Genomic DNA, 25,338 nt, shown 5'->3' on the forward strand with positions numbered 1-25,338 from the left:
AAATGGGAAACCATATGCAAAATGGATAATACAGTAGACACTCAATGCACACAGCTTCCTCTTTTTCATCTGCTCTTCTATTATAGCCTACCCTTGCTGGGTATGCCACTTTATGTTTGTGTGTATTGTCGTCTTCTCTTTTGTACAAGTCATCATCCTTTGGTTCATCATCACACCCACTTTTCTCTTTGCTCCACTTACACTACTAACAATATTAATGCGGCTTGCTGCTCCTAGACGTGCATTCCTGATATTCTTCCATTAGTTTAACACCAGAATTAAGCACCTCTGAAATGCATTAAGGCATTTAAATTCCATCTTCTCAGGTAGTGGTTCCCACCCTTGGTTACGTATTAGAATTATCTGAAGAGCTTTAACAAAACCTGATCTGCAGGCAGGTTGCTCTCCAGACCAATTAAATTAGATCCTGGGGTGTTGGACCTGAGAATCAGTTTTAAGACTCCCTAGGTTATTCTAATATTTAGTCAAGGTTGAGAATCTCTGTTCTAATCTTTGAGAAGGTACTTCATCTGGAAAATTGATGAGAATGCCATTTATGTCATCACTGGGTTCAGCTGTCAATCAAGGCAGTATCAGGGTGTGTGCTAGCTGAGGTGAGGGAAATCTCAGGCCGAATTCCTCCACCTCCCCCTTGATTCTGTTCCACTCTTACCTTCTATTGATGGTGTTGACGGTTTAGTCACTAAGTCATGTCTGACTCTTACTTTTGTGACCTCAGGGACTGTAGCCTGCCAGGCTTCCCTGTCCATGGGGTTTCCCAGGCCAGAATACTGGAGTGGGTTGCCATTTCCTTCTCCAGGGTTACCCTCTATTATGCTGGGACAAAAGACAAGTCGTGTTTATAATGCAAAAAATAAGAGCATCTAGTACCGTGCCTTCATTCTAGAGCTGAGGGAACTGCAGCACAAAGAGGAGAAGCAACCTACCTCAAATCCCAAGTTGGTATTGGAGCAATATGCAAACAGTGGTGTTTATGCTTAGTGTCAAGGGAGAAATTGCATGTTAAGCTTATTTTGACTTAACAATAAATAGAAAACATTCCTTCTCTTTAATTTTAACCAGTTTTTTTCTCCTGCTATCCATGCTGCACCTCAGGGAGTAGTAAATGTTGTTGTTCAGATGCTCAGTCGTGTCTAGCTCTTTGCAACTCCATGGACTGCAGCACACTAGACTTCCCTGTCCTTCTCTGTCTCCTGGAGTTGGCTCAAACTCATGTCCATTGAGTTGGTGATGCCATCCAACCGTCTCATCCTCTGTCGCCCCCTTCTCCTCCTGCCTTCAACCTTTCCCATCATCAGAGTCTTTTCCAATGAGTCAGCTCTTCACATCAGGTGGTCAAAGTATTGGAGTTTCAGCAACAGCCCTTGCAATGAATATTCAGGGTTGATTTCCTTTACAATTGATTGGTTTGATCTCCTTGCTGTCCAAGGGACTCTCTTTCTCTCTCTCTATTTATTTATTTATTTATTTTTTGTAAGATTTCTGTAAAAGGTCCCATTCACTGCTGGGTGATGTGTATGGATGTTGAATAAACATTAATAAATGAATTAGTGCAGAATTAAGTATCCAAGTTAATTTCAATGACAAGGAAGGGCCTGAGAGGATCTAAAATCTCAGAGACACTGAGGTCTTTTAGAGATGAACCTGGGCCCTGGGACGTGATATTGATCGCAAAAGAGAGATCTTTGGTTTATATGTTCTGCTTCTGAATCTTTCTGAAAAGAGACCACTCAGCTCATCTGCATTTTTCTGCAGGGAGTATCACTAGAAACTCAAACTCCTTGTTAAAGAAAAATCTCACCAGACAGAGTCACATGGGCGGAAAACTTTATTCAAGACTCTTGGAATAGGGAGAGAGGCGGAACTCAACTACTCTGAAAGGTTGGAGAATTTTTAAGACCTGCTATGAGCTAGTTCCAATTGACTAAAGAAGGTAGGATGGGGTTGAATCAGTATGATTAGGTCTTCTGATCAAGATCCCATCCACAGGTCTAGCTAAAGCATCATAAACTTCCCACGCAGAACTTGTCATTGGCCTGGCGACTGTCAGTCCCTTGCTACACATTAGAATCCTCTGGGGAGGTTTTAATAAAATGTTGTCAATGCTTGGGTCCCACCATCTGAGAGCCTGATTTAATTGATCTGGGCTGACTCGGATTCTATGTTTTGTTTGTGTGTGTGTGTTTTTAAATTTTACTGAAGAATAGTTGATTTCCAATGCAGACCCTATATTGTTTCAAAGCTCCATGAGAAATTCCAGTGCAGCCAGAGTTGAGGGCTTCCCTGGTGGCTCAGACTGTGAAGAATCCGCCTGCAATGTGGGAGACCCGGGTTCAATCTCTGGGTTGGGAAGATCCCCTAGAGACGGGAATGGCTATTCTTGCCTGGAGAATCCCCATGGTCGGGGGAGCCTGGCGGGCTACAGTCCATGGGGTTGCAAAGAGTCAGACATGACTGAGCGACTAAGCACACACAGCCGCGGTTGAAGATCGCTGAAAGGGGCCAAACCTCTCATTTAGTTTGTGAAATAGAAATGGGGCCAGAAGGGAAGGGATGATTGTCCATCGTCCAAACTGACTTTGACATCAGTTACAGCCTCCCCAGGTTCAGCACTCAGATTTCTATCAGTGCTTTCAATTCAGTGCTTTCCTTCAATTTTCTCCACACTTAACCACATTTAGAGTTGAAATAAATGTCCAGTATCCCTACAATCTGTGTCTGATTGGTGGTTTCAGAATAAAACCTTAGCGTGCCTGGGGATGTCTCTTATGTGATCAGGTGACTGTCTCACTTGTGCCAGACATTATATCAGAGTGCTTCTGTGCCTTGTACTACTTAACAGAAGACAATGTTTTTGTTTGCTTGTTTGTTTTAATGCTAACATATTTTGAGCATCTGAGTCCTGAAGCAAAGCCCATTGCTCTTAAGGCTATTTGTAAATAGATTCTTGTTTCTAGTTATATCTCCCACCATTCTTGAGAGGTATATCTAAGTGACACTTATTAATATGTAAAAAGAAAAGGAATAAATTCTGCATATATCACTATAAAACTGAGTTATACATAATTAATTCTGAATAAACTAAAAATGGTGCTTCAAATGACAAATCTCTTAAAGTTGGGAGTGTTAGCTAAAGAGAGCATTTACAAATCATGGCATTTTATGAAGTTATGGATGATTGAATAGAGGGTCATAGAAAGAACTGAACTTAGGAATCAGACTGATGTAGTTCTCAATTTGGCTCTTTGGCAGCGGTGTGATTTGGCTGAATTAGTCTTTTGGAGGGTCAGTTTTCTCATTTTCAAAAGAGAAATAATTATTATTTCATAGGGTTGCCATGAGAATTAAAGCATGCCAAACATATGTAAGCACTTTATATAATGGGCTTTTTTTTTTTCTGTTTTGCATTTTGAAAATGTCTACTATTAAATGCTCTCTGAATTGGACTATTACCTAGAGCTTAAAAACAATACAGTGGTTTCTTGGGTTGTAAAGTCAAATTATGTACCTTTCTCTTTACAAATGTAGAAAACTTTTTAATATTTCCTCGAGCATGTTTCAGAGCTTGGTATTGTAGTTATGATTATTATTCATCTCCAGCAAATATATCTTATTCTAGAAACCTATTTGGAATTTCTCCTTGTCTGTCCAACTCAGTCTTATTCCTTTCAGAAGAAAGATCTCTCCTTTCATTGTCCATAAATGCAGCATATTTATCAGAAAAATAGATGCAATCAGATGAGAACTACTTCACTTTCTCAGTGCCAATTTTATGAAGCCCACTTTCTCTGTTCCTGCAGAGCGTCCCCCGACCCCCTTGGAATAGAAGTGTTTGTTCTTTCTGCTGAGGTCAGCCAGCCTCTCCACACCCCTCTCTCCTCTTCCCAGAACTGTTCTTGCTGTGGTGTCCTCTTCCTCTCCTACCACCGTTTTCTCCCTCTTTACTGGACTGCTGCTATCAGCATGCAGTTATGCCTTAGTAATATTTGTATGAATGTTGTTCTCAGCTCCACATGTTCCTCCTGCTGCTGCCCTCTATCCTAGCAAACTCCCCACAAAGCTTGTTCTTCCTCCTGTCTTTGTGTTTTCAGTTACATTTTCCTGCCAACCAGACCAATGTGGCTTTTCCTTCCACCCCTCCCTGGAAGTGGCTCTTATGGAGGACCCCAGCTATGTCAGCGTGCAAAGCCGGTGGGTAATTCCACCTTCGTTAATGAGCATATACTGAATAGCACAGGGAACTTCACTTAATGCTCTGTGGTGATCTGAATGGGACTGAAATGCCAAAGGGAGGGGATGTATGTATATGTACGGCTGATTCACTTTGCTAAACAGAAATTAACACAACATTACTCAGAGTAGAGGGTCTCTAGGTAGCATTGATGCTGTAAACCTTGAAGGACCAAGAAGTGCTCCTCCTTTTTTAAATTAATTTTATTGGAGTATAGTTGCTTTACAATGTTGTGTTAATTTTCTGTTGTGTCAATGTTGTGTTAATTTCTGTTTAGCAAAGTGAATCAGCCGTACATATACATACATCCCCTCCCTTCGGGATTTCAGTCCCGTTCAGATCACCACAGAGCATTAAGTGAAGTTCCCTGTGCTATGCAGTATATGCTCATGAATTACCCATATTATTTATAGTATTAATAGTGTATATGTGTCCATCCCAATCTTTACTTTCTACGTCCTTGTCCTTCTGTGATTCCATATCTCCATTTTCCTTCTCACTCTCCAGCAGCTCCTTCTCATCTTTCTCACTAGCTTCTCTTCCTAGACTGCACTACTATTAATAAATCTTGGAATATTCCAAATGTCTTTTCTTCTGTGAGTCATATCTAACATCCAGACATTTGCTCACAATGAGTCCTCTTTCCCCCTTAAACTCTCTCTCTCTCTCCTTCTTTGCCTTTCTCCCTCTCTCCCTTCTTAATTGAGTAGCCTCTTTTTTTTTTTTTTCCCCCCTGGGCTCTAGGCTAGATTGTGGAGATACAAAATGAATAAGATAAATTCTGTCTTCAAGCAATTTGGTGTTTACTAACAAAAGTTAGACATGGAAAGAAATAATTAAAAATGAAGAATTAGAATTGCTATGAGAGGACTGTGGGTAGGTCCTGAAGGAATATGAAGGACAGAGTGGGTAGGGGGTGGGGGCAATTCATACAGGATTTCCTCTTTGGAATAGGAATGGCTCACTGCATTCTTATTTGACACCCATAACTCACAGTGGCGGGGCGGTGGGGTGGGGGGTGGGGATAACCTGAAGGTCACACATAAATTTTTTTGAAATGTGATTTTTCAGGTAAAAGAGAAAAATGCAGCCATCTCATACTATCTGAGTTTTAAAATATTAATAAGAAGCAAGACATTTTAAAATTAAAATAATGTAAATTCCTCAACCTGTTAATTTTGTTTTTGTTTTCATTAAAGTGGTACGGATGAAAATTTCATCTTCTTACTCCTCCAGTCAACACACATACACCCTTTACTCATCTTCCTGTATCTAATTTTTAGTTTGATCTATGTTCAGTTTGTATGTTATTGTGATTGTGACATTTCTTCACAACTTGGTCATGTGGTATACTGTATTTCCCTTTTTCCTTGGTTTTTAACAATTGCATTCTGGTTTACTTGCTTTTTAGGGGTTTATTACTTATCTACCTCAGGACTACTCTGCTTGAAACGTAAATCTGTCCTGTTTGTGCTCACAGACAAACACCCTGTAAACTCAGTCTTCACAGTCACATCCTGCACGGTGCGTGCTAAGTCACTTCAGTCGTGTCCAACTCTTTATAACCCCACAGACTGTAACCCACCAGGCTCCTCTGTCCATGTGATTCTCCAGGCAAGAATGCTGGTGTGGGTTGCCATGCCCTTTCCTGGAGGATCTTCCCGACCCAGGGCTGGAACCCCTATCTCCTGCGTCTACAGCATTGCAGGCGAATTCTTTACTGCGGCGCCACCAGGGCACCCAGCATCCTGCATGGAGCCCTGTGCATTTCTGCTCTGACCAGCACTGGAGCCGCTCTGGACCTGTCGCACAACTCTAGTCCTGGGATCTCTCTAACCATTATCCCAGAGATTATCTTTGTCGCTCTTCTGTGTTGATGGCCCTGGGTTCTGTAGTCCGCATTGTTTTTTCTTTCTTTATATTCCTGTTATAGCAAAGTTCATCTAGCAGATTCCTAAGAAAGAATGCAGAAGGTAAATTTTGAGGGTTTTTTTTTTTTTTTAATCCTCACAATTAGTAGTTTTCTTTTCACAGAAAATTAGATGAATAATTTTTCTTGAATACTGAAATCATTGTTCAGTTGTGTCCTAGTTTCTGGGGTCATCTTGAATAGACCAACGTCCTTCTGATTCCTCTTTGTCTAGAACCTAACTTTAAAGAATGGACTCTGTGAAACCTTCCCCTTAGACTCTGAATTCCACTAGGAAAGGGCTTGTTTGGATTTGCTCTTTTCTCTTGAGCTAGACACTCAGTGGGGTCTTCATTCGAGTTCATATATGTCAGTTCTGGAAAATTTTTCTGAATCCTTTCTTTGGTTTATTTGTATTGATTCTTTTTGTTTTTTATTTATGGAATTCTTTTATTGATATGCTGAGCTTTCTAGGCTGATTCTCTCATTTTCTTTCTTTTTTTTTTTTTTTTTTACTCTTTTGAGCCACTTTCTGAGGGATTTCTGCAACTTTCTAACCCTTCTCTGGGCGTTTTTTTTTCTTTCTGTTATTGCATTTTTAACTTCCAAGAGCTCTCTTTTGTCTGAGAATATCACAGATTTGTAGTATTCTATTCTTTTTTTCAGAGCGGTAAGATTTTTCTTTCCCTTGTCTGAGCGAAAAGGATCTTTGGTTTGTTTTCTTTTCACTGCAAGGTCTGTGTTTCTTTCAGTTTCCTTTTCCCTGGTGGATTCAACCTCTGCCATGTGAGAGGCCTTATTCAAATATCTGGTGTTCTCAGGCTCACCTGTCTTATTTAAGGGTGAGGGACTGAAAATCCTGATTCTAAGCACCGTGTGTGTGTTTTGGGGGTAGGGGTTCCTATACATTGTTTTTTGGTGGTGGCGATCACTCATCCCTCTGTATCATTAGGTTTTTCCTTGTAGGTTGATTATGTTTTCTTGAAAAGACTTTCAGTTACCTTTGGAAGGTAAATGTCTGGTTGACTGTCTTCTGAGATCTGAGCTGGGGAGCGGCTGGGGATCTCACCATTTGGTGAGTAGATTTTCATTCAGTCTAACAAGTTTGGGTTTTATATTTTTGTTCCTAACTCTGCCTGGTACTCCTGAAAATCCCCTCAGTTTATCATATTCATAGAATCAATTTTCTCTCTTTCATTGAGATTGAAGGGTGTTGTTAGTCGCTCAGTCATGTCTGACTCTTTGTGACCCCATGGACTATAACCTGCCAGGCTCCTCTGTCCATGGAATTTTCCAGGAATCCTGGAAGTGGATTGTCACTTCTTTCTCCAGGGGATCTTCCCGATGCAGGGATCAAACCCGGGTCTCCTGCATTGAATGTGGATTCTTTACAATCTGAGCCACTACGGAAACCCCTTCTTTGAGATTGAAGAGGGTATCTGTTTTCTTTCTAGACAGACTTTTCAACCAGTCAGCTCTACCTTCACCCAGTCCTTTCAGGGGTACCAGGTGACTTCCATTTCTGGATACCCAGGAACTGTAGTGTATGCTGGTTACTTTGAGAGCCTCCCCAGTACCAAACTGGTCTTTGGGTTTGCAGGTTTGCAAAGTCATTTACTGCTCACTCATCTGGTTTCTTGGAGAAGGCAATGGCGACCCACTCCAGTACTCTTGCCTGGAAAATCCCATGGATGGAGGAGCCTGGTAGGCTGCAGTCCATGGGGTCGCTAAGAGTCAGACACGACTGAGTGACTTCACTTTCACTTTTCACTTTCATGCGTTGGAGAAGGAAATGGTAACCCACTCCAGTGTTCTTGCCTGGAGAATCCAGGGACAGAGGAACCTGGTGGGCTGCCGTCTATGAGGTTGCACAGAGTCGGACACAACTGAAGTGACTTCGCAGCAGCAGCAGCAGCATCTGGTTTCTAGCTTCTAAAATCTTGTTGACATTTGTCTCTTTGTTCTCTTTGCCCTTGAGGATTTATGCCTTTGGGGGGAAAAAGTCTGTATTTTCATTTTGGAGGTATGCAGGAACATATTTAATCTGAGTTAAAAACATAAGCTCATAGTTTATTTGGCATGTAAAGAATGTGTTGGTCTTTCATCTCTCTTTTTATCTCTAATCACCATAAGTAAGATGTCCTATCTATGAGTTAGTGTATAAGTCTAATAACTACCATTTCCCCAAAGAATCAAATGTTTGCATATGCCATTGCGCCAAAATCTTTAACCTTTCTTATATAAACCATGTCAGTTTGTATATCTCTTATAAATTTTTTATTGAGGTAGAGTTTATTCACAATATTATATGCTTCAAGTGTATAGCATAATGACTCGTGATTTTTAAAGGTTGTACTCCATTTACAGTTATTATAAAATATTAGCTTCTATTCCCTACACTGTACAATATATTCCTTGTAGCTTATTTTATACATAGTAGTTTATATCTCTAAATTCCCTACCCCTATCTTGCCCCTTGTAAATCTCATAATTAATTTCTTTTTCACATTCCCACCAGCAGTGCAAGAAGGCTCCTTTTTCTCCACACCCTCTCTAGCATTTATTCTTTGTAGATTTTTTTTTATGATGGCCATTCTGACTGGTGTGAGGTGATACCTCATAGGGGTTTTCATTTGTATATCTCTAATAATTAACAATGCTGTGTATCCCTTCATTTGCCTTTTGGCCATCTGTATGTCTTCTCTGGAGAAATGTCTATTTAGGTCTTCTGCCTATTTTTGGACTGGATTGTAAACAGATAGCTAGTGGGAAGCTGCTATAGCACAGGGGGCTCATCTTGGTGGTCTGTGATGATCTAGAGGGTGGGATGAAGGTGGTGGGAGGGAGGTCCGAGAGGGTGGGGATGTATGGATACATGTAGCCGATTCACTTTGTTGTGTAACAGATCCAAACACAACACTGTAAAGCAATTTTACTGTGATAATTTTTTTTTAAAATAGTTTTATAAATTTAGCAAGTTCCCTAGCCTTCCTGAGGCTCACTTTTGCCACCTGTTAAATGGAGATGATATTATACTCATCTCAAAGGGTTATGTGAGAGAGAAAGAAAAGTAGAATTAAGGCAAGTGAAACATTGTTGGGAAATAATGATCTGTCAATAAATGTTGGGTTACTATTATTACCAATGAAAAGTGATCATTTGCTTTGAATTCACATATTTAATTTGAACCTTGGGATAGAGAAAAAGAGTCCTTTCTTTGCTATTCAGGTTTTGGATATTTATCCTGTTCTTTTATGTCATGTCTTTGGGGTTAGAGACAGGGATGATCCAACCTAAAAAATAGCCTGATAAGTCTGTGGAATTGATATTTATAATTCAATCACCCATTGTTACACAGTTGAAGAGGAAACCAAAATTGTCTTTATAGGAATACGTTCCTCTGTTCAAGTGTGCTCTTAAAAAATGGTTGTTTTCTAACATCTCACTGGCCACAACATGAGCATCTATTCCACGTGCATTGTGAAAATAAAGAAGAGCCTTGTTGAATGTCAAATACTGTAAGCACTTGAAAGTTTAATGCAAATGGGATGGAGATCAGTTGCAAAGTGAAATCTCAAATACTGGTGGGGTGAGTTTAGATTTTATAACATCCATGAAGGTGATTAATCACATGAAAAGCCACTGTGAGTTGAAAATGTAGTAGACTTACACTATTTAACAATTGAAGAGAAACAAAGGTCATGAAGCGATGGATTTAAAAATAATGATTTGGGTATCAGAGGCTTAAGTGGCCCTTGAGAAAATTAGATTCTTTTTTGTGTGCATGAAACGTGTTTCTTTATGATCATCTATAAGAATCAAGTATGAATTGATTAGCATACTTGTATTTGAAAAGTAAAAAAAAAAAAGTCATGTTTCAAACATTCATTTTTCTCTTTCTAAGAATTAATGCCCTGTTATGGTTATAACATAAATAAATGTGTTAACTGTAAGAGACAATAAATATATTTCCATAATTTTAGGGTTTTGTTTTTAGGGTATGCTGCTGCTGCTGCTATGTCGCTTCAGTCATGTCCGACTCTGTGCGACCCCATAGACGGCAGCCCACCAGGCTCCCCCGTCCCTGGGATTCTCCAGGCAAGAACACTGGAGTGGGCTGCCATTTCCTTCTCCAATGCATGAAAGTGAAAAGGGAAAGTGAAGTCGCTCAGTCATGTCTGACCCCTAGCGACCCCATGGACTGCAGCCTACCAGGCTCCTCCGTCCATGGGATTTTCCAGGCAAGAGTACTGGAGTGGGTTGCCATTGCCTTCTCCATTTAGGGTATAGTCTCAAACAAACTCTAATATCTTTGTTTTCCATGTATTCACATTTAAAAAAAAGAAAAAAATCTTTGTGAAATATCTACCATTACTTAGGTAAGCTTCCTATACATTTCTTAGAGGCTATCAGATAGGTCAGAAACTTCTCATTCCCAATTCTTTCACATGATTTACCCAAGTGCCAATTGCTAAGAGTGCAGAAAAAAAAAAAAAAAAAAAGATGCAGTTTGCACTTGTTCTTCTGGATATTTAAGCACCCTCTTCCTGCACTTGCAATTTACATTATCCTCAAATAGTTTTTCATCCCTGTCTGAACATGCCAATTAATATTCTAGCTATTATTGTATCCACCTCAAAAAAAGTTTCCATCAAGCCCAAATTAAGTTACTGAAAATATGAAGTAAAAAAAAAGTAAACCTTAACAAAGAGAAAATTCCTACTGTGAGAAGAAAAAAATATGCTCTGTCTGACATCAAATTTTACTGTTTCCTTGTAGGAATGTCAATTTCTACTTTAGCTCTGGTCAAGTGTATGAAATAAATCTTTTCAGATTTTTGATATTAAGTGCTTCAACATTTACCAAGGAAAAGGAGAAAACAGCTGTTGTGATAAGGTTTCTGTTCAGATTAGTCCATAGAAAGGAGAAGAAGGCAGAAATGTTTAAAGCTATGTTGATTTTTGGAAGCTCGGCAGTATTTGTTTATGGCATGTGTGTGTGCTTAGTCATGTCCAACTCTTTGCGATCTCATGGACTGTAGCCTACCAGGCTCCTTTGTGCATTAAACTTTCCAGGCAAGAATAGTGGATTGGGTTGTCATTTCCTACTGTAGGGGATCTTCCTGACCCAGGAGTTGAACCCTTGTCTCTTGGGTCTCCTGCATTTGCAGGCAGATTCTTTACCAGCTGAGCCATGGCAGGCCAAGGTAATATGATGTGTTTTTAATCAAGGAAGTGGTGTCTTGGTAGATTTCTAAAATTAACTGCTCTACCTCTGTGTTCATTGCAGTCCTGTTTTGATCCTTCCGGAATCTAACTCTGTAAACTTCTCTAGTCATTTGGCTTTTCCCATGTCCTGCTCTGGCCTCTTCTTTTATTCCTATGTTCTCATTCTTGGTTGTTCCACCTACTCTTATAGTAATAGCTCACACATTGAGGCAGATGATCCCCAAATTTGTATTTGTAGCCCTGGCTTATCTTCCAAGCTTGGCCTCACATTTCTAAATATCTGCTAGACATTTGCACCTAAATGTACTACCTGCACCTCAAATTCAAACTGTCTTAAACTTTTCTTCCAGCTGTCTTTTTTTAAAAAAAATGGTAGCCATCCATGTTCTTCCAACCACGCACCCTTAAAACATGAAAAATATGCTTGGATCTTCTTTATCTTTCTTTATCTTCCTGTTGTCACCAAATTCCGCCAATTCCTCCTACCTTTTTTTTTTTTTGGCTGCAACTCAGCTTGTGGGATCCACACTCCCTGACCAGGAATTGAATCCATGTTCCTTGTGTTGGGAGCACCGTCTTAATAACAGGACTTCCAGGGAGTCCAACTCCTCTTTAAAGTTACTCAGTTCAATTCTACAAACTCATCTACTGGAAGCATCTTATTAGGCACACCTCTGCGCTAAAAGCTATGGTATCAGCAGCATAACACATCATCAACATGATGTAAGTTCTGTGCTCAGGGACCTTGTAATCTAGTAGTGGAGATAAGCTATAGATGTGTATTTCACTCTCAAGACTGTCACATTAATTTTCATATATATACATATATATATAATTTTCTTCTCTCCTGCTCCAAAATCACCAGTGTTTATTTTCTTCTGGGTGAAGCTCATATTCTTAATTCTGACTTCCCTCAGACTCTAATAATAACTTGCATTACTTGGTTAGCTTACTCTGTGCCAAGGACTATTCTAAGTACTGTTTAAATATTTAATCCTCACATCTGTAAGGCAGATATTACTATTATCTCTTTACAGACCAGGAAACTCAGACACAGTGATTAAATAACTTGCCCAAGGTCACACAGCTTGTAAATAAAAGATCCAAGGGTTGAACCCTGGAGTCTGGCTCCAAAGACGAGTCTCTGGACCCTGCTGCCCTAATGCCTGCCCTATACCACTTGTCTCGGTTTTTTCTCAGCACAAATGACAGGGAAGGACCCTGACCCCCCAAAAGCCAATCTACTGGCTGGACTGTCACTTGTAATTTGTGAGTCTTGGCTTAAATAGATGAACCGGACCTCTTAGAAGTTTTTCTCTTGAGACTTGAAACAGAAAATACTGACTAATGCCGCTTCCACTGATGCTTAAAATATAGGACTCTCATTCTCTTCTTGTGTTGCTAGTTTGGGAATACTTTTGAATTGAAATTTTTAAGTTGATATTAAAATGGCTTTTAATTCACATCATTTCATGTAAAATGCATTTTTGATGCTTCTATGGAAAATTAAATTCAGTTTAAATATTTGTGTCAAATCTGTTTTTCTTTCCAAACATTCTACCTTTTTAATATTCTTTGATGCATTTTCTCTGGTAGCTTGTCAGCTTCACTTTTTTAGTTTTAGCAATTAGTATCTCAACTTTAATATTTGAGGTGTTTGTTTTGACATATCTGTGTTATTTTCTCACTAGTTCAGATTTATTGATCCAGAATAGCAACCTTTTCTGGAGTTTTCAATTGTCCTCACCACCTATCTGATTTTACCTTTTGCTTTATTGAATTTCTGCAAACTTTTATCGATTACTCATGTCGCGGTTTACCTTGTCAGTACTTCACATTTGCCCATATGGTTTTGGCTAATTTCCATCTCCTTTAGATGCTTTTAAATATCATTTTTCTATTTGCTTAAACTTTGAGCTCAGTCACTCAGTCAATGTCCGACTCTTTATGACCCCATGGACTGCAGCACTCCAGGCTCCCTTGTCCATCACCAACTCCTGGAGCCTCCTCAAACTCATGTCCATTGAGTCAGTGATGCCATCCAACCATCTCATCCTCTGTCGTCCCATTCTCCCCCTGCCTTCAATCTTTCCCAGCATCAGAGTCTTTTCCAATGAGTCAGTTCTTTGCATCAGGTGGCCAAAGTATTGGAGTTTCAGCTTCAGCATCAGTCCTTCCAATGAATATTCAGGACTGATTTCCTTTAGGATGGACTGGTTTGATCTCCTTGCTGTTCAAGGGACTCTCAAGAGTCTTCTCCAGCAACACAGTTCAAAAACATCGCCTTTTCAGCACTTATGGTCCAACTCTCACATCCATACATGACTACTGGGAAAAACATAACTCTGAGTAGAGGGACCTTTGTCAGTAAAGTAATGTCTCCACTTTTTAATATGCTATATGGGTTGGTCATAGCTTTTCTTCCAAGGAGCAAGCATCTTTTAGTTTCATGGCTGCAGTCACTGTCTGCGGTGATTTTGGAGCCCAAGAAAATGAAGTCTGTCACTGTTTCCATTGTTTCCCCATCTATTTGCATGAAGTGATAGGACTGGATGCCATGATCTTAGTTTTTTGAATGCTTAAACTTTTTTTTTTTTCATTTATTTTTATTAGTTGGAGGCTAATTACTTTACAATATTGTAGTGGTTTTTGCCATACTGAATGCTCAAACTTTAAATTATGGTTTTCTCAAGCTATATGCCCAGTAGTGGGATTACTGGGTCATATGATAGTTCTATTTTTAGTTTTTTAAGGAACTTCCCATACTGTTCTCCATAGTAGCTGTATCAATTTACATTCCCACCAACAGTGCAAGAAGTTTCCCTTTTCTCTACATTCTTTCCAGCATTTATTGTTTGTAGGTTTTTTGATGGTGGCCATTTTGATCAGTGTGAGGTGGTACTTCATTATAGTTTTGATCTTCACTTCTCTAATAATTAGTGATGTTGAGCATTTTTCCTGTGCCTTTTAGCCAACTGTATATCTTCTTTGGCGAAATATCTACTTAGGTCTCCCACCCATTTTTTTATTGGGTTGTTTGGGTTTTTTTTTGACATGGAGCTTCATGAGTTGTTTGTATATTTTGGAGATTAATCCTTTGTCAGTTTTTTTCATTTGCAAATATTTTCTCCAGCTCTGAGGGCTGTCTTTTCATCTTGTTTGAGCTGAAGTTCCACAAGGGCGCTCACTCAAACCCATTTGATATAGTTCTGTACTTTTAAATGCATAACAAAATGACACAGCCATACATATATACATGTACCCACTCTCCCTTAATCTACCCCCATCCAGGTTGCCACATAACATTGAGCAGATTTCCCTGTGCTATACAGTAGGTCCTTGTTGGTTATCAACTTTATTATTATTACTTTTAAAATGGTTTTGCATTTTTTAATAAACATTTCTTCTGAACACAAAAATTAAAAAAAAAGATTATAACTATTCTTAGTTTTCTTTTGCAAATTCTTGACACAGGCCATTTTCAATAATTATAAATTTAAAATTAAGTTTAATTAAAATTAGATTTCAACTTAAATAAGATACAACTCAGAATTGTAATTTCAGTTAGAAATATTTTGAATATTTTAATCTAAATCACAGGAATATCTCAAAATGGGCATTAGTGTTTCAAGTTAAAGTTATATTCAACAGCATCTGAAAAGAATAAGAATTAGGCCATATAATCCTGTAGGAAAAATTACTGTAAGTTTAAAAACATAGTATGAAATAATGATGTTGTGGTTGTTACTAATAAAATATACCTTTCTAATTTTTCTCTATTTCAATGGTGCAATCTCAAAAAAAAAAAAAAAAAAAACCAGAATGATCTCTGTTCCTTTCCAAGGCAAACCATTCAATATCATAGTAACCCAAGTCTATGTCCCATAATGCTGAAGAAGCTGAAGTTGAACTGTTCTATGAAGATATACAGACCTTCTAGAACTAACACCCAAAAAAGATGTCCTTTTCTTTTTTTTAACATTTATTTATTTTAATTGAAGGCTGATTACATATTGTAGTGGTTTTTGCCATACATTGACATGACTCAGCCATGGGTGTTCATATGTTCCCCATCCCTCAGAGTCATTCCAGTGCGCCAGCCCTGAGCACCCTGTCTCAGGCATCGAACCTGGACTGGTGATCTATTTCACATATGGTAATATACATGCTTCAATAATATTCTCTCAAATCATCCCACCCTTGCCTTCTCCCACAGAGTCCAACAGTCTGTTCTTAAATCTATGTCTCTTTTGCTGTCTCACATATAGGGTCATTGTTACCATCTTTCTAAATTCCATATATATATATATATACATTAATATACTGTATTGGTGTTTTTCTTTCTGATGTACTTCACTCTGTATAATTGGCTCCAGTTTTATCCATAATAGGGGATTGGAATGCAAAAGTAGGAAGTCAAGAAACACCTGTAGTAAGAGGCAAATTTGGCCTTGGAATACAGAATGAAGCTGGACAAAGGCTAATAGAGTTCTGCTAAGAGAATGCACTGGTCATAACAAACACCCTGTTCCAGCAACACAAGAGAAGACTCTACACATGGACATCACCAGATGGTCAATACTGAAATCAAATTGATTACATTCTTTGCAGCCAAAGATGCAGTCAGCAAAAAAAAAAAAAAAAAAGACTGGGAGCTGACTGTGGCTCAAATCATGAACTCCTTATTGCAAAATTCAGACTTATGAAGACAGTAAGGAAAACCAATAGACCATTCAGGTATGACCTAAATCAAATCCCATATGAGTATACAGTGGAAGTGAGAAATAGATTGAGAGGATTAGATCTGAGAGACAAAGTGCCTGAAGAAATATGGATGGAGGTTCGTGACATTGTACAGGAGGCAGAGATCAAGACCAGTCCCAAGAAAAAGAAATGCAAAAAGGCAAAATGGTTGTCTGAGGGGGCATTACAAATAGCTGAGAAAGGAAGAGAAACAAAAGGCAAAGGAGAAAAGGAAAGATATATCCATCTGAATGCAGAGTTCCAAAGAATAGCAAGGGAGAGATAAGAAAGCCTTCCTCAGTGATCAGTGCAGAGAAATAGAGGAAAACAATAGAATGGGAAAGACTAGAGGTCTCTTCAAGAAAATTAGAGACACCAAGGGAACATTTCATGCAAAGATGGGCTCATAAAGGACAGAAATGGTATGGACCTAACAGAAGCAGAAGATATTAAGAAGAGGTGGCAAGAATACACAGAAGAACTATACAAAGTAAAAATTCTTCATGACCTAGATAATCACAATGGTGTGATCACTTACCTAGAGCCAGACATCCTGGAATGTGAAGTCAAGTGGGCCTTAGGAAATATCACTACAAACAAAGCTAGTGGAGGTGATGGAATTCCAGTTGAGCTGTTTCAAATCCTAAAAGATGAAGCTGTGAAAGTGCTGCACTCAATATGCCAGCAAATTTGGAAAAATCAGCAGTGGCCACAGGACTGGAAAAAGTGTTTTCATTCCAATCCCAAAGAAAGGCAGTGCCAAAGAATGTTCAAACTCCTGCACAATTGCACTCATCTCACAAGCTAGCAAAATAATGCTCAAAATTCTCCAAGCCAGGCTTCAGCAGTACATGAACTGTGAACTTCCAGATGTTCAAGTTGGATTTAGAAAAGGCAGAGGAACCAGAGATCAAATTACCAACATCTGCTGGATCATCAATAAAGCAAGAGAGTTCCAGAAAAACATCTACTTTGGCTTTATTGACTCCGCCAAAGCCTTCAACTGTGTGGATCACAAGAAACTGTGGAAAATTCTTCATGAGATGGGAATACCAGACCACCTGACCTGCCTCCTGAGAAATCTGTATGCAGGTCAAGAAGCAACAGTTAGAACCGGACATGGAAAAAGAGACTGTTTCCAAATTGGGAAAAGAGTATGTCAAGGCTGTTTATTGTCACCCTGATTATTTAATTGATATGCAGAGTACATCATGCAAAATGCTGGGTTGGATGAAGCACAAGGTGGAATCAAGATTGCTAGGGGAAATATCAGTAGCCGCAAATATGCAGATGACACCACCATTATGGCAGAAAGGGAAGAAGAACTAAAGAGTCTCGTGATGAAAGTGAAAGAGGAAAGTGAAAAAGCTAGCTTAAAACTCAACATTCAGAAAACAAAAATCATGGCATCCAGTCCCATCACTTCTTGGCAAATAGATGGGGAAACAATGGAAACTGTGAGAGACTTTATTTTGGGGGGCTTTAAAATTACTGCAGATGATGACTGCAACCTTGAAATTAAAAGACACTTGCTCCTTGGAAGAAAACCTATAAGCAACCTAGACAGCATATTTAAAAGTAGAGACATTACGTTGCCATCAAAGGTCCATCTAGTCAAAGCTATGGTTTTTCCAGTGGTCGTGTATGGATGTGAGAGTTGAACTATAAAGAAACTGAGCGCCGAAAAATTGATGCTTTTGAACTGTGGTGTTGGAGAAGACTCTTGAGAGTCCCTTGGGCATCAAGGAGATCCAACCAGTCAATCCTAAAGAAAATCTGCCCTGAATATTCGTTGGAAGGACTGATGCTGAAGCTCCAATGCTTTGGCCACCTGACGTGAAAAATTGAGTCATTGGAAAGACCCTGATGCTGGGAAAGACTGAAGGCAGGAGGAGAGGGTATAACAGAGGATGAGATGGCTGGATGGCATGACCGACTTCTTGGATGTGAATTCGAGCAAGCTCCAGAATTTGGTGATGGACAGTGAAGCCTGGAGTGCTGCAGTCCATGGCGTCACAAAGAGTTGGACACGACTGAGCAACTGAACTGAACTATTTTGCTAGAACTTTTGTTAAAGTTCTAGTTCAATATGTCCAATAAAAACTGAACACTTGTTAAAGCTATTGAAGTATTCTTGTTAAATTTCTTAAACATTCTGGTACAAAAGTTATAACACTTTAATCCGTTCAGAAAATTAATTTTTTCCCAAGCTGGACGCTAGATTGAATAGTTTCCTGGAAATTTATTTTTAAGTTTAAATTGCCCTTCACACTGAAGGTGGTGGTCCAATCTCAGTGTCATTTTCCTTATTAGCATTTCAGTAGAGTTTGTCATAATTAACTTTTCTTCATTTAAAAACACTTTTTTTGGTTGTTGTTCTTTGTCAGCATCTAATGGCATGGAGTGATGGATGTAAAACTTCCATGGAGATCCCACTAGACAGTTCGGAATTAAAAAAAAAAGAATTGGAATATGGTTGCTTTACAACAGAGTATTGATTTGTACTGTACAACAGTGTGACTCAGCTCCTTGTGTACACATCTCCCCTCCCTCTGCAGGCAGCCTCCCACACCCCACCCCTCTGGGTCATCACAGAGCACTGAGCTGAGGTCCCTGTGCTGCAAAACAGCTTCCCGCTAGCTGTTTTACACATGGGAGTGTGTATATGTCAACACTGCTTTCCCAGTTTATCTCACCCCCCTTCCTCACGTGTCCACTCTATGTCTGTGTCTCTGTTCCCACCCTGCAAATAGATTCATCTCTACCATTATCCTAGATTCCACACATATGCATTAATATATGATACTTGTTGTTTCTCTTTTGGCTTACTTTATTCTGTATGATAGTCTCTAGGTTCATCCTCATCTCTACAAATAACTCAATTTCATGTCCTTTTTATGGCAGAGTACCACCATACAGTAGTCTGATTCCTTTCTACTCCCTGGGTTTCCTGCTCTTGCATCTAGATATTGGCTCTTGTTAACATCTAGATATTACAGTCTTTTCTCTGCCCTCACAGCTTTCCTTTGAGATCTCGAACAGTTCCATGATTTTAAGTAACCCCTCTTGCTGCTCTCTCCTGAGCTGATATCTCTAGTCCTGCTCTGGTCCCTTGACCTCCAGATTCTAGACCCAATTTTTGTCCGCTTAGGTTCTTAGCAGGCCTTTCAGCTTCAACATACTGAAAAGAGAACAATTAATTCTCTATCCCTCTGGTCCAGAGCACTACCAGTCTCCACCTTAGTGTCTAGTTCACTGGACCCTGCTTCAAATCCTGCTCCTCTAAGGTCTGTCTCCCCAGAGTAGCCAGAGTAGCCATCTCTGAAAGTGTACTCCAGGCTCCATCCTCTGCATTTTTAATCTCTGCTCTTCCACGTCTCACAGGGCCTCTGTGACCTGGTCCCTGCCTCTCTCTCTATCTCTACCTCCTTTTTCTTCCTATGTCCACCATGGGATTCCAGCCACACAGGAGCCTTCTCGTTGTTTCCAGAACATTCCAGGCTCATTTGCATCTCTGAACCTTTCTCCTTGCTCTTCCCTCTGCCAGCAGCACAGTTTTCACCAACATTCTTTTAAAAAAAGAACAAACTTAATTTTGTATTGGAGTATAGCCGATAAACAATGATATGATAGGGACTCAGCCATACATAAACATGTATCCATTCTCCCCCCAACTGCCCTCCCATCCCGGCTGCCATGTAACACTGGGCAGCGTTCCATGGTTTCTACAGTAGGCCCTTGTTGTCACCAGCATTATTTTCATTATTTAGAACTTTGTGCAAATGCAGTATCCCCAGTGAGGCCTTGTCTGATCCTCCTGCGTATAGTAGGACTCAGTCCCACTTTCTATACCTTAAGCCTGTCTTATTTTCTTCATTGCCCTCATTCCTCTCATTCCTATCTGTGATTACTTGGCTCTCTCACTAACCCTCATGAAGGCAGGGACTTTGACTTTCTCAGAGCTTTCTTAGTACAATACCTTGTACACGGCATGTGTTCAGTAAACATTTGCTGAGAATGGACACAGGTGAGAAATAAATTGCTTTTTCTTGGCGTTTTGAAACTTAAAAAGAAAATTGCTGGCGTATAGTCGCTTTACAGAGTCGTGTCAGTTTCTACTATATAGCAAGGTGAGTCAGGTAGCATATACATATGTCCCCTCCTTTTTGGATTTCTTTCCCATTTGGGTCACCGCAGAGCATTGAATACCTGCTATATAGTAGGTTCTCACTGGTCCTCTATACTATATATAATATCAATAGTATATATAAGTCAATCCCAATCTCCCAATTCATCCCACCCCACATGTGGTATGTGGTTACCAGGCATGCTACTGGGGAAGCCTATACACACACACGGACACACACACAATGAAACATTTTGTTCAACCATGAAAAGGAATGAAATTGGGTCATTTGCAGAGATGGATCTAGTGACTGTCATATAGAGTGAAGTAAGTCAGAAAGAGAAAAACATATTGTATATTAATGCATATATGTAGAATCTGAAAAAAAATAATTATCTTATTTACAAAGCAGAAATAGAGACACAGATGTAGAGAACAGATGTATGGATACCAAGGGGACTTTGTGAAACTTTGATAAAAATGACAATCCTTAGGCTAACAGCTGTAGTTCTCACATGTAACCAGTGTCCTTATGGCTTTAACTATGTCATAGCTGTTTCCAACATCAGGTATATATCATACTGCTGCCAGGAAAGCTACAGTCAAAATTTGTATGGAATATAGTTAAGCTAGTTTAACTGTAAACCAGTTAACTGTAAGCTGTAAACCACCTGTACTAGAGGACCGCCTAACTGTACTCTTTAGTCCTAAGCATTGGTCTCTTTAGTCCAGAGTCAAGCTTTTGGTTCCCTGAAAAGGCAATTCTCATGAGTAAATAATTCCTGAGCTGAATCACCTTATTTAGAGAAATAATAAAAACACCAGGAAGAAAATTAGAAGTGTCATTCTAGATCCAGAAATCTCCCTAAGGAAGAGGGTTTGAGCTGGAGTTGAAAACAAGCTATTCAAATGAAATCCACAGGATATTAGCATTCAGTGGGATTAGCATAGTTCTGACATGCGTTCAGGAGAGCTTGATTGTGTATGCTGGTTCATAGCAAATGCACATTAATGGGTGGCGGATTTTATGGCGTGGCCTTCAGACAAAGCATGACTGATGGTGTCAGTGTTCTGCCAGGATTTATCCTTGCCCTTGGACTGCACCCGATCTTACATTCTGTCCCAGAGCTCATTCACTGCACACAGAACCTTCATCTCTAATCCTCGGGAGAGATGAAGATGCCTCACAGGTCAGAAAAGTGCTGAATGGAGCTGTTGATGTAATGTTTGAAGGGTGACCAGGGTATTAGAATGATGTCTTAACACAACATATTCAAACCTGACTACTTGTTTTCTCAGACATTTTTTTTTTTTTTGAAAGAGGGGCAGAAATGCCAGAACAAGCAGTAGCTTGCTTCCGTGCCAGTCTGTATGATCAAGCACCTTCCACTTGGCATGGGTGTATGAAAGGGCATGCGGTTAAATGATAGGTACCAAGGAAAGCAAAGATGCATTGAAAGCTTAGAAACTTCTATTTAAGATAATAGACTTTGTCCATTTTAGTGCATTTGTGTTATTTGTTTATATGATTTCTGGAAGAATATTTTGTCTCGTATCCTCTTAGAACTTGCCCTTTATTCTTTGCTCATGGCAACACTGCATTTGTCCAAGATATTAGCATCTTCAGAGCATCTACACTGTATCATCTTTACCAATCGCTTGATGATCCATTTGTCTTGATTTCAAGTCAAGGGGCCAATATACAAGCAATTCAGAGTTTTGATACTCTAGATTTGGCTTCTGTGAGATTTATGAATAGAAAAAAAAGACTGCACTGCCTCTTCTACTCATCTGTAGCAGACAGAGGAGGGAATATTATATAATCTCTCCTGATCACCCTACACAAATCAACCAAATGTCCATTCCAGAGAGTTACAATCCAAGTGACAAAAGCACTGCTGATGAGTATTTAGTAGAAAGAGAACAATAAGGAAAAGAGGGGGCAGGAAAACATTTTTACATGATGGACAAGCAGCCAATCAGGGCATTTTTCTACCAGAAAACTCTCTAGTAGAGTACAGGGTAAGAAGAGAGCTTTTTGGTATCTCATCTTTTCGTGCTATAGCCTGCCTGCCTGCCCGCCCAACCCTCATCCCACTACCCCTTCTCTTTGGGGCCGGAGAGTCAAGAGGACTTTTAAGGGCAGTCCTAAGAAGATAAGAATTGAGGGGAAGATGAGGAATAGCCCTGCAGTCCATCTGGTAATGGTGCAGTGGAGAAGGAGGTAGGAGTTTGATCTGATTTGTTTGAGACCCTGTTAACTTTGATCCCATTAGCTGGTAAAACTATGGTCTTCATTTGAAGAAAGGGTGTGTGATATTATGGTGTGTTGGGCAGACAGTTTAGAATCAGGTCTCAATTTGAGTGTATATGTATATTGTTTACTCACTGTACTGTATTTGGAGCAAGTCATTTAACTATCAATCTCGGTTTTCTCATCTGTAAATAGAAAATGGGATGGCTTTAGACCAGGCAACTCTGATTATTTCTTTCTGCATTTTGCCTTCTTGGTGGGTAGGGAAGTTTTCATTTCAGTGGTGTCTTAAGGTATATACCAGACACCCATTATGGTCTCTAATTTGAATATGGACATGAGTCTCGTCCTTGATTTTTCTTGGGAGATATGAAGCAGGTGGTGAATCTTAAAAAAAAAAAAAAAAAAAAAAATTGAAAGAAAGGAAGAAAGAGAGAGCAGTAGAGAGAAAGAGACACACACTGTCCCCAACTGTTGAATATCTTCTTCTTGCAGCACCAGAGGCTGAGACATATACACTGGTGATTATAAACAGAAACAAGAGTGCTGGTTTAATGTATCCCTGGTGTCCTCTACATTAAGTCAACAGCTTGCCTTGGAATCAAACAGGTCCTTTTAAACCAACTGGGTTTCTTGTTATGTAGCTGGTAGGAACTAAAGAGTCTAATGGTTTCTGTTTTCCCATCAGAGAGCATTGAAGAGAGCATTACCCACCTTCATTACAGTGAGGCTCACATGTGGAAATTTCAGAAATCTTTTATTAGAGATGACCGTTTTTGGCCAAGCTGGAAAAAGAGGAATTAGATTTACGGTACTGCCTAAAAAAACTAAAAGACTCAGACAAAATATAAAGCAATAGTTTTGAAGACACTGGATATTAGCCCTTGAGTGTGATCTCAGATCACATTGGACATGATGTGATCCCTACGAAATGAGAAACAAGTGAGGTATACTCTATGACTGCCCTGAACACTGCCCTTAGAGAGCTTCCAGTCCATGGGGCAAGGAGGAGGAACGCAGGAGAACTCCTTGAGTTGAGTTAGACGGGGCTGAGAGTCAGGGGAGAACAAGGCAGCTATAGTTTGTAGGACAAAGCAGAGGGGAGAAGAGAGCTGTGGAGAAAACTCCAGAGACCTGCAGAGGCTCCTCCTGGGGTGTGTAGCAGAGAAGGATCAGTACATACACAGGAGAAAACTGCTCAAGGTTGGAGAAAGAACCTCCAAAAAGAATGAGAAGTGACAGAGCCTGGAGCTTACCCAGTGCCAAGAATTATGCCTGTTTCCACCAGTCAGCCTAGAAAAGCCCATAATTCCTGGGGGTATTGGCTAGAGAAATCAGAAGAATCTTACTTCGGCGATGGGGTGCGATCAACCCTAGACTCAACTGCTCTTGCCTTGTTGAGCAAAAAAGTAAAATAATATTCAAAAGGATCAAACTGTTTCCAAGAAAGTTAGCTATATCTCAGAACAAACTTCAAGAATATTTATAAGGATATTAAAATATTTTGTACCTAAAAGGTAACATTCACAATGGCTGGAATCCAATAAAAAATTACAAAGTATGCAAAATCCAAAACACACACAATAAAGTAGAAATATAGTAGTTGAGATGTGAAACTAAAAAGAAAAAGAAAAAAGAAAAAGCATGCTCCAGGAAATCAATTTCTTTTGCTTTCTCCTTTCTCAACCAGCCAGTGTACCAGCTATTGGAACAACTTTGAGAGTGTAGGTTTTTCGTGGAAATGTCTGGCTTTGTCTTTGCTTGTTCTGTATGTCTTCCATATTGAACAAATAACAGTTACATTTAACAGGCAATTGAAAGAGTTATTTTTTATATTTATGCAGAGAATTATTTGACCTCTACAGAATCGCATTTTTAAATTTTTCAGGCAGTGATCAATGAAAGTTACTGAAACTCTTTTTTTTTAATTTTAAAAAAATTTTTATTTATTTATTTTTCACTTATTTTTATTAGTTGGAGGCTAATTACTTTACAATATTTTAGTGGTTTTTGTCATACATTGACATGAATCAGCCATGGATTTACATGTATTCCCCATCCCGATCCCCCCTCCCACCTCTCTCTCCACCCGATTCCTCTGGGTCTTCCCAGTGCACCAGGCCCGAGCACTTGTCTCATGCATCCAGTCTGGGCTGGTGATCTGCTTCACCCTAGATAATATGCATGTTTCGATGCTGTTCTCTCGAAACATCCCACCCTCACCTTCTCCCACAGAGTCCAAAATTCTGTTCTGTACATCTGTGTCTCTTTTTCTGTTTTGCATATAGGGTTATCGTTACCATCTTTCTAAATTCCATATATATGCATTAGTATCCTGTATTGGTCTTTATCTTTCTGGCTTACTTCACTCTGTATAATGGGCTCCAGTTTCATCCATCTCATTAGAACTGATTCAAATGAATTCTTTTTAATGGCTGAGTAATATTCCATGGTGTATATGTACCACAGCTTCCTCATCCATTCATCTGCTGATGGGCATCTAGGTTGCTTCCATGTCCTGGCTATTATAAACAGTGCTGCGATGAACATTGGGGTGCACATGTCTCTTTCAGATCTGGTTTCCTCAGTGTGTATGCCCAGAAGTGTGATTGCTGGGTCATACGGCAGTTCTAATTCCAGTTTTTTAAGAAATCTCCACACTGTTCTCCATAGCGGCTGTACTAGTTTGCATTCCCACTAACAGTGTAAGAGGGTTCCCTTTTCTCCACACCCTCTCTAGCATTTATTGCTTGTAGACTTTTGGATAGCAGCCATCCTGACTGGTGTGTAATGGTACCTCATTGTGGTTTTGATTTGCATTTCTCT

Source organism: Cervus elaphus, chromosome 30 (assembly GCF_910594005.1).
Source record: "Cervus elaphus chromosome 30, mCerEla1.1, whole genome shotgun sequence".
Lineage (NCBI taxonomy): Eukaryota > Metazoa > Chordata > Mammalia > Artiodactyla > Cervidae > Cervus > Cervus elaphus.